Raw genomic sequence first — 11,697 nt, forward strand, 5'->3', positions numbered from 1 at the left:
TTTTATTCTCAAGCTTTCAAAAATCTACGGATATATATTGAAGATTTAATATTAAATTGAAGATTTTTCTAAAACGACGTAAGAATTTGATGTGGTTTGATGAAATTTTATTGAAATATTCAACAATTTTTGCCAATCAATTGATATTTTCTACGTTTTATCGAGAAAAATTCGAGGTTGGAAAAATTATGAATCGTGAATATTACCTTCAAGGAATTAAATTTTCAATTTTATGATGGAAAAAAGTAAAACACCAGCCAGAGACCATCTAAACATATGCAATGTTATTCCAACACTTTACACGGTACCGGTCCTATAAACAGTCAAGTGGTGCCGTACCTCGTGCCCCATAGATTTCACCATCCTCCTCGCACCCCAAAAATCCCTCAACCCTCTACCCTGCCCCTACTCTCTCCGTACCCTCGGTTCAGTCACTGGCTGGCAGCTCATTAAACACCCACAGCACCCCTTGGCCACCCCTCACCCTGATTTAACTATTGTTTAGCTTGCGTGTGTGCGTCATCACCCACAAGGGGGGGAACGATCTAAGCTCGTGTGTACGTCGTTCGACGAATATACGGGGTGTAGATGGAAGTTCCACCATTTTGTCAATGCCGGTCTGTCATCATTGGTGGCTTGATCGAATTTGCAAACCTTGAACCAATTTATAATTAATTCGATGAATTTTCATTCGTACGTATTAGATTCAAAATGTGAATGTTTATTAGATTTTACAATTTTTCTCAATTTAAATATATACGATATAGAAATATTGGAATTTTTAATTAGATAATTCGATAATATCGAAAATGATAACGAAAACGTCCGTTTCTTGTTTTCTCCTGGAATAATACGATGAAATTCGTGACTGCTGATCTTGCATCCTATCTTTTCGTCATAGGTGGCACAACTACTTATGAATCTAGGTACATCGACACGTTCACCATCACCAAAGGAGATCTAACCGGCCATCTGTCCGTATTTTGATGCTCTACGAATCGCAGTGGTTCTTATTTTTATGCACTCCGACCGACAGTTCATATCTATGCGTATCTTGCAAGTAGTGACGGGATTTGCACCCTTCCCTTGTTCAAATCCAACGATAAAACCTGCTTGTCATTGTTTGCTAAAAGAAATATTACAGAAGAATAATTTTCCAAAAAAAGTATTTATTATTTCAATATAATTATTTCAATAAATTATAAAGTTCAATTTATTAATTTCAACACAAAATTGTTCATCAAATTTTATTGCTAATAATAAAGTGTAAAAAGAATAAAGAATACCCTAAATAGATCTAATCAAGAATACGACTTCCTATCTAAATTAATTTACTCGTTTCAACCTCGTTAAAATTAATCTTCCTGAAGAGAATATTCACATCGTATCTCGTATACCTATAATTTATCCATCCAATCTTCTTTACGATCTTGCAATTCTTTAATACAATTCTATACTAAATTCCAAATACTTATTTATTAAATAACGATACATTATTTTTAATCAAAAATTTCGAAATTTCTTCCTTAAAAAATTTGAAAAATATTAAAAGAGAAGACAGGAGGAAAAATAGTTATAATGAAATTTCGTAACCTCGAATTCATTATCTACTAGCGGACATTGAGCACCACCGGAAATGCTGAAGTGACGTGGCGAGTACACCGGCGTTACGATTTCGATCGGTGCGTCCCCACCGCCGATTTCACCCTTTTTTCCATGAACACCCTGCTCTCGCTACGGCCCTGCGCCACATTATTATTTCATAACAATCGCGGCGTGCATAGACCGATAAATGCTATGTCCCGCAAGTTATGGTTCGTTGGACAAGCCACGGCTCAAGGTAAATCGCGACTTGACTTTGGCATTAAAAACTTATATCGTTACACACGTTGTGCTCCATTTTTCGCGTGATATAAAGTACAGTGATAAAAATTGTAAAATTTAAAATTAATCTAAAATAATTTCGTGATATAAGATAGATAAAAAAAACTATAATTGAATAGTTGATTAACTATTTTTAATTATGGTAATTCGAGATAATGACCGACCACCAACCGCATTATCCGAGTATAATTACCACGCTTAATCATTTGCTAACGAGCTGAGTTGCTTTTTCAGTTCCATCATTTACCGACCTTACAAAAAGATACTCGTAATTATAACACCGCAGTGTCTCATTAGAGAGACTTGAGAATTATTTAAAATTTCTTTATACTCTTTCTTCTATCATATCCTCTCTCTATTTCACATTTTCAAAACAGAAAAATTAAAATCTAGTTTATTTCATACCTAATCGTAATTTATCGTACTATATAGAACAAGCATTTTCTATAGAAAGGAAAAAAGAAAGGGATGAAAAGGTGTTCGATTTTATCCAACCCTTTTTCCCACTAACGAGAACGTTGTAACGGGAGCTCTATAAATCTTAACCACGATTTCCTGTTTCCCTTAGGTTCCCATTGAAACGAAATTCCGTTATCCGGATGCGAGCCTTTCTTCGAGATGCGTTGGAAAAAAAAAAGAGAAAAAATTTAATTCTATGAATTAGGAAGTTCACCCTTGAGAATCTCACGCTCAAGATATATCTGTCTACTACATGGATCGAAGAATCGATGTTCTATGAACGTTTTCCCTTACGAAAAATGGATGGGAAAACTAGTGAAAATCGGGTAAAGTAATATTCTTGAAGGGTCAAAAGCGCGAAAATCCTAAGTTTGCCGTTTCTCTGTGATCTTTGCCGCGAAGTAGTGGATTTCAAAGACGCCGGCTGGTCGATTTTCTTCTGGCGTACCGCAAGAAACGAGCGTGAAATGGGCGCACGCTTCGCCAGGATTTCGGGGTGGCCAACGATATCGAGGGGTGGTCCGTAAAAATTTTGTGAAAGCGCGTCAAACGATCGATGTATGAGAAAGCCCCGTGTGAAAATTGGACGAGAATCTTTAACAATGTTTATTGACATTAAAAATTTTATTTTATGATCGAATAGAAGCGATTCTATAATTGTATCCTAAAAATTGTATCGAAGAAGCGCAAGAATTCTTTTAAAAAATATACGAAAATATAACGGTCAACAGATTTACAAATGAAAAAGTAACAATACCGTGATAAATCTACGATAGTATCGTAAAAATCTAAATTATCGACGCGGAAGCGGAACAAGCGTAGAAAAAAAAAAATCTTGCACCTGGCACCGCTTTTTTTATTCCACCCGGAAACGATCGCGGGTATAACAAGTCAGGATATTTTTAAAAGAAGCTTGCTTCCGCAGGTTGGGTAAAAAAAAAATCAGGCGTAAAATGATTTTCTGGTTGATACGTTACTATTCTGGCAATCGGCCATGTATGTTTTCCAGCGGCATTGAGAACAAGGGAGGGATGAAAGGAAGGGAAGTTGGAACAACGTGGCTAGTCGCGACTAGCATGGCGAATCGATTTCAATGCATCGGAGAACGTGACTTCGGGGGTGAGTGCTACCTTTATGGAACCACCGGTTGTGTAATTTCAAGGTATTTAGCGCTCCTAACGAGGACAACACCCCCGATTCTTCCCTCCTCCGTGAAATGTCACAAGATTTTCGGATTATGGGAAATCTATTCTCGTCCCCTAAATCGAGATAGCTTCATTCCCAACGATCTTTTCCCAAGTTTTTCTTATTATATATAATTAAATTGTAAAAGTTTCGTCTATGCACGAAGGAAAATTCGTTTGAGACGTTATCAGGATGAATATAATTGGATGTGATGACGATTTTTCCGAGCTAACCGCAAAGGGTGGAATATCATATCACGCCCAACCCTGGTTGACGATCCTTTTCAGCCAATCAACTTATCCGCACTTTAGTGTTTCGAGTTATCGCCACGTGTCGGCCACGCGACTACGACGCATCCCTCGTGCACTTCGCCACGTGCCCGTTTTGCGTGGTAACGTCGTTGTCAATTCGAGTACGGATTACTCACAGATAACACCTCGGTAAAAGAAAGGCGGAAAGATAATAACTAAAAAACCGGTAATCCCTTCATTTGCGATTGGGAACGTCGCGTGTCGTCTCGAGTGCTCCTTAAAAGATATGCTCGAAAAGACTGCATATGCTCTACTTTATTTTTTTGCGAAATCTTCAGATGAAATTCAATTCTCTAAAAAAATAAAAAAATAAAAGAAAAGTTTTGACATCTGTAATACAGATCTTATATCTGAAATAAAAGTATGTTTTATTATTGTTGAATGGAAGGATTAAGATTATGTATTCTTTAAGTTGAAATTTAATCTTTTTCTTCTCTGATGATAATCTTCAGATGATACGAAAATGGAAGATTGTTTCGTGAAAAATGGATCAACTAATTTTAGTCTGACTCGGGAGGAATATCGGAAATTAAAATGATGCTTAACAATGGTCACGTGCGTGCTCCGATCGACACGTGATCAGGAAGACCGAGCTACGACTAAATGCCAGCGCCACGTGCATTTATCACTGGGTAGTCGGCTTTGAGAAATTGATAGCGGGAAATTTCACACCAGGATGCACGTGTTCACCTACCACCGTGTAAAAGTTGGGGGTAATTGAGATATCATAGCCGGTTTCCCACTGACAAGGGAATAAGGCTAATTTGAATTAGGGTTGACGATCAATTATGCGTAAGTATCTCTTCAAACAGTGTTACTTCTAAATTGTTTGTTATTACAATAGATGGCGTTAGTAGACACTTTTGCGATGTCTTTGTTCTTTTTAATTAAAATTCATCGTGGAAATTTTAAATTATCCCGTGAAAAATTATTTCATGATGATTCAAAGGAAGGGGGAGAGGGTAATCATCCCTTTGTTTGTTAGTATTATAAATTAACATATTACGATAATTTTAGTAGTTGTTATAAAATAAATTTCTTAATTTTTTCCCAGTTAAATTTTTCTTTACAAGAATTCGAAATTATTTTATCGTAAGGTATTATAGATTTTAAGAGATGTAATCGCGAACTATTTGTTAATGTATCATGTTAATCTGGATGGTGGTTATATTTTTAGATCGTGGCACGTGGCAGCGGAACAGTGTGGAAAAATAAGCGTAATTGAGATATAAAAGGCGATTCTTATCCGGTGAGAAATTCTTCGAGCTAATTCGAATGCTTGCACCCTGCTTCGACACGTGGCTCGAGCGTGTGCGAATCTTTGCGCAGCACGTGCTATGCGGTAACGCTAAATTCGATCGATGCATCGAATTTATTATGCACCGTGTGACCTGAACTTTCGAATATCTTATTAGAATAGCATTAACTAAACCAAAGTTAGTAACACGTGTGATATATTCTCAAAACGATAAAAAAGCGTATATCAGAGTATATCAAAATTAAAAATAAAAATATAATTATTATTTCTATTACATTATTGTAATTTAAAATTTATTTATTATATTTTTTCTTTGGAATCTCTGATGATCTTGTTCCCCTATGTTTATACGTAATAATAAGCTAGAATGATAGTGTCAAGAGTAGGAAAAAGAATGGTGCTTACAAGAGTCGGACAGCGCCTGAGGATATTTAACCCGGCTTGCACATCGGTAAATGTTTGATCCACGTGAAGTGCCCGCGGCAGTTTGCACAGCGTTTCAATTAAAACGCGCATAACGATAAAATAAAATTATTGAACCATGAATTCAATCAATGAAACATGAACAAACACGACATCGATGGATCAATGGACTCTCCGCAATAAAAAAAGAGTCATTCGTTTGTACGTTTAACATTTTATGCACGCGGAATAATCCGGTAACAGAAGATACAATTGATCTTTTCTTCTTAAAAAACAAAAGAATTAAATCAAACAATAATTATTTGGACAAAGAAAATAACGGAAATCGCGATAGAACGAAAAAATTTGGATTTATTGGACCCTATTTGGGATGATGGTATCCACCCGCACTTAAATCCGCTCGAGATAACGAATCGCTCGCATGTTCCTACAAACGAATTCATGCCCTTCGACCGACAATAAACTGTATTATCTTAGATCCAGGCCACTCGATGCACCCTACAGCTACATCAAAGGGAAGAATTCGATCGAGGGAGACGATCGATAACGCAATAATCTCGAATGCTTCGCTTCGTGTGTAATTCTATGCTCATCTACGAACACTTTATTCTCCGCTTCTTCCTTTGATGCGGTATCGTATACTTGGTATGTAGACTCGATTTTTTTCCCCTTTCTGAGTATCTCGATTGGGTCGATGCGTGACAAGTTTTATTTATGGAAACTTTGTGACGTGAAATACCTAAAAATTTCTTTACAAATTCTTCTCTTCTATTTTAAAAGATTAGAAATAAAAATTAATTCGCCCTTTCATTGTAAAATCATTCTGTTAATAAAATAATTTTATAAAACAACTTGCAATTTGAACATTGGAATGCCTGATACTTTACAAACTCTATCTTAATTAATTTTAATATTCTATTCATCATCGTTTATAATATGTGTAAGTTACGGATAAATAAAATTATAAATTAAAATTAACCAAATATTTTCTTTTATATAAAATCACCCTGACAATGATAAAATTTTGTAACTGCCCTCCTAAAGTTTCGAAAGGGTGCGTCGAGGTGTATCAGAAAGAGAAACAAAAAAGGGCCGCATTAAAAATTGTTCTGAATCTCATCTAGGTCGAATAATCAGATACCTTTCTGTTGCGTACCAGGTGAGCCTGTTGAAGCGAATAACGCCTTTTGACGTTAACGCCAGACCTCTTGTGTGCGCGGCCACCATAAACGCAGTCGACGTACTACAACAGATCTTAATCTCCCGTTCGAGTTCCTGGTTACCAGAGGCCATTACCCATTATGTTTGCACTCCAACTATCACTCTATTGTCTCTGTTATCTAATGGAACATCAACAGGATTTCTTTCGTGGCAACGATTTGTTAACTCTGACCACTGTTTCGATTCTTCGACTTCTTTTCGTCCATATTGGACAGTTATGATGGACGGTCAAATTTTTAAAATTAATATAAAGAGCGTTTGGAATACAAATTGTTAAATAACGAAGGAAGAATACAAAATGAAAAAAAAATAGGATTGTGTTAGAAATAGTTCGTATATATAGAGATTATCGCAGATGTTTATTGAACAGCACTAGGCACTTAAAAACGAAGTGAACCAAGTTAGCCCGGTGGCTGAGCAAAAGTAGTACAGTTGCCATTCGTGGTAAAATAATATCGAGGATGAAAAAAAAGACTGCACGCGCCATTGACCTTCTATGAACGTTAACATCGAAACGGTTGAAAGTAGAGGGTGGCAAGTTGGACCAGTGTACACAAATAAACAGACAGAGAGAAATTATTTTTAGAGGGGTCCGTTAAAAGTGCTGTCACATCGTACGAAATTCAAGTGTTTCAATTATTAATCGAATTATTGACGTAGTAAATATAACTCGTTTGTTATAATTTTTTCAAAAATCATGAATTAGTTTTTATTATCTTATGATTAACAATCGAAGAAATTTATTAGATAACGAATATTCTATCATATTTCATTTATAATATATAATTCTTCTAAAGATTTTGTTTTCTATTAATAAAAGAGATAAGATTTAGATTAGTCCAGCTCACATCATGGCTATCGTATCGTTCTATTTCTAAAGAGATAATGATCGTTCCTAAGAGGGAAACCTAGAATATGATGCGCGAAGATTCCCTTGGGACAAAAGAGGATGAAGCCTCGCCAACGATTCGAACAAAGGAATCTCTCAGCGGGATATTCCCTAGAAACGAGAACGTGATTTGCAGATCTGTTCGATCACCATGAACTTCTATTGTAATAGATCGATAAAAATAATTCCTACAACGAATTTGAATCGAATATTTTTACAGAATTTTGATTGATTGTTAAATTGCGATAAAATATTAAGAATTAGTTTATTAAAGAATGTAAAGAATTTAAAATTTCTAATGTTTGATTAAAGAAAAAAAAAAAATTCTATTAAAATGATTTATTCCTAATCTTGCTTTTATTAATTCTTTAAATTAATTTTTATATTTCAAATAAATTATTCTAAGTTAATTAAAAATCACGTTAAATTATGATTTAGATTTTTTTCAATTTTGTTTAATTTTTATATTCGATTAATTTTACAATAATTTATTCTTATTTTATACATACTTAATTAAAATATCTTTATAGAATTATAATATTTAAAAACTCAATTTTAATATTTTATAAAATAATATAATTATTTTTATTTTAAACGTGATTTTAATTGAATTATTTTTTTAAGATTTCATTAGTATATGAATTCATATTTAAAATGTTATATAACATTTTAATTTCCGCGCGGATTTAATAAATAAGGACATACAGTTTCAGCCAATCACAGAGCCGCTTACAAAATCGGTTCGCATGGCTTCAGTCTACCGTTGAAAATTGCGAGTGCAGGACGTGTTATACCGGCACAGGTGTGTAATTGCATAGAATTTTTATTGATAGTGCATATTATTACTATTTATAGATTATTAATAGTGTCATTTGATTAATAAGTGTTTGTTTAATCATCTATTAAACATTGTTATATAAAAATTGAGTAATTTTTCTAACCTTTTTCGTCGTGCTGCGTTGTTGTTCGTCTTTGGCAATTAAAATTACTGGTAATTTGTCTTATGCACTCTTAAAGCAACATTTGATTCAAATTATCATTTTATTTTAGTATAATTGTACTTTTATTACATTCGTTTTATGGTTTCGATTTTTATTCGTACAGGTTATCGTTCGATTACCGGCGTAATTTTGCGACGTAATAATTTTGCACACACTGACACGTACACACACATCTCACACATGCGCACACGATGAAAGATGATTCGACGACACAGAATATGGTAAGATTTGATTTATTTTAACAAAAGATTTAATTACTATATGTTTTTTCGTCTTTTTATTCATGCGAAAATGAAATAATTAAATCGTTATAACAATTTTATTTCACACACGTCTTCTCTCTCTCGCGTACAAATGCCTTCTACGCGTCTAATCGTGCGTTCAACTCGTATTACTTGTATTTGTTTTGATTTTCGACCTCGTATTATCTCTGTTTTGATTTTCGAGGCCCCACGACCGAAAATATTTCTTAGAATATAACTATTCCAGGAAATTGACGGTTTGTGTTTATGCCATGCTCGATATGTTTTGCTTTTCCGACATGTTTTGATTGTGTCTCCGGACATATCCCCTCTCTTATTTCTAATTCGATAACCGAAATCGTAGCACGAGGTGTTATTCGTTGTCGAAATTGGCGATTAGACGGTTCGTTTCAGGTACGTCTCTCTATTGCGTCTCTCTATTACGTTTCTTTATTACGTTTCTATATTTGCACCGTTTTTCTTTTACTTTTTATAAAATACTATTTGATTAACATTTTTATTATTCAATATTTTATTAAATATTGTTACAATTAATCACTTGTGAAAAAAAATTGTTCTTGTTTCTGCATTTGTATATTCAATTAGAATTATTTCATATCATAAACTTGCAAAATAGGATTTGATTTTAATTATCTATATTAATGATATATTAATATAAATAATTAATAATATACTATTGGTTTTATATTTTATACATTTTAAAGATTTGATTGTTTTTTGTACAGGTTAACAAAGAATTGCTAGGATGTCTTTTTAAAAAGAAAGATGGGAAAAAGAGATTCTTATATGGATGCCATAATGAACATTTATACAATTATTAATCTGATGGTGGATATTGTGGTAACATTTTATTTGTATTATTATTATTATATTAGTTTTACTATTTATATTTGTTAAGTAATTCATAATTTGTCAATACACTAATAAAATAAAGATAGAACAGATTAAATGAATTATATTCTTAATGTTAAATGTTAAATTATTTTTTTATTCCAAATAGATTCTTAATGAGATATTTTTTTTGAAAAATTTTGTAAAAATTTAACATTATTTTTTTTAAACAAATGCTTGATAGAAAAGAAAGGAAAATATTAAAACAATATTTTCCTTTTTTCCCCCATCCCAACTTTATTTTCAGAAAATTTGTATGATCGCGCGCAATGCGGTCGATAGAGTCAGTGTTTGCTTCGAATAGTAATTTCATTGTTCTTTAGAGCACGATTGCTCTAACTTAATTTAATTGTAATATATTCGTGAATGTAGAGTCAGTGTTTGTTCGCCGATTGTAATTCGAACGAACGCGTTAATAGTCTTTTATTTTATTTTTTTTTCTTTTTAAATATTCGTTTCGCGTATATATTAAAGTCAGTGTATCAAGAGCATAAGGCGATCATCCATCACGCGAAGAGGTAATTATCTTTGTATTCTTTTCTTTTCATTTTAAATAATAATCAATGCTGTATTTGTACGAAAAAAATTATACATGATATTTTTTTTTTTCAAGATCCTGATAGTCTTATTGACTTTTTCTGGGCTTCAACCTCCAAAAATTTGTGACCGCGCGCAATGCGGTTATAGAGTCAGTGTTTGTTACGTAATAGTATTTTTATTATTTTTTTAGAGCGCAAAAGCTCTAATTAAATTTAATTATTATATTTACACTCGCGAAAATAAAATCAGTGTTTGTTCGCCGATTGAAAATTAAACGAACGTGCTATAGTCTTTTATTTTATTTTTTTATGTTTTAAATATTCGTTTCGCGTATATGTTAGAGTCAGTGCATCAAGAGAATAAGGCGATCATCCATCACGCGAAGAGGTAATTATCTTTATATATTTTTCATCAATTAAGATTTTTCATTTAACTTTTTCTATTCTTATTTGCTTATTAATTTTTTAAAATATCCATTATATATATACATGTTTTAAATTATAATGATCCATTTTTTTGTTACAGTTTCCACTTCCTTTTACTTGATGAGATGACTTCCTATGGCAATGCAGATTCTTCGCATCTATGGTGAGTCGCATGCATTTTGATTCCTCCGGTCACTCAATCATGTCGTAGGATGAAAGATCCGAATCGACACGGGTGATTGGTTGTATACGTAGAATTTTGCACGAGCACAGTGACCACGGGTATTTATTATACCCGTGAGTAATAACATTTTTTTATTTATTAGCTTAGGCTAGGTCTTCTTGTACAACGCGCTTCTAAATATTAATGATTTTCCAAGTTAATTATATAAAGTTCAATTTAATATGGATATTTGCAAAAGTCAAATATCTAAATGCATGTATTCGTGTATAAATTAGTCACGAATATTCGAATAAGTAATCTTTTCTTTTATATTAAATGATCGACTTGCTTGATCTTTTGAAGATAGTAAAGATAGTAAAATTTTATTTCTTTCGAAAATATGTTAAATTTTACGTACAAGAAGACACTTCGCGACAGGCAGACTTTAAAATCGAAGCTATAAATTTTGAATATTTTTTCGAGTTTTCAAAAATATGCTTTGATGGAGGAGTCGCCTGAGGGTATCTTTATTAATATTTAAATTTTAATTAATTAATTTATTGCATTATCTCATTTCTTTAATAATATATATATATTTTTTGATTTGCCATTTCTTTCATAAAGTATTAGAATATTAAAAATTTATTACAATTTGTTGCATTGATAAAAAGTAAAATATAGAGTCATTAAAATTTAAGATCAAATAAGAATATAAAAAATTAAAATTCATTAGCCCGTTAGATATAAAGTATTTATATTAATATATATCTTTTTAGCTAGGATT

The 11,697-nt window shown here is 32.8% G+C and overlaps 1 long non-coding RNA gene across 1 annotated transcript; it reads left to right on the forward strand.

The window, feature by feature from the left end:
- Positions 1–8,441: 8,441 nt before the first annotated feature.
- Positions 8,442–11,697, forward strand: LOC133667030 (uncharacterized). The gene is made up of 5 exons (XR_009832120.1): positions 8,442–8,621; positions 8,735–8,852; positions 9,620–10,303; positions 10,399–10,712; positions 10,851–11,697. It is a non-coding gene; the product is annotated as an uncharacterized LOC133667030 (long non-coding RNA).

Source organism: Apis cerana, linkage group LG12, assembly GCF_029169275.1.
Source record: "Apis cerana isolate GH-2021 linkage group LG12, AcerK_1.0, whole genome shotgun sequence".
NCBI lineage: Eukaryota > Metazoa > Arthropoda > Insecta > Hymenoptera > Apidae > Apis > Apis cerana.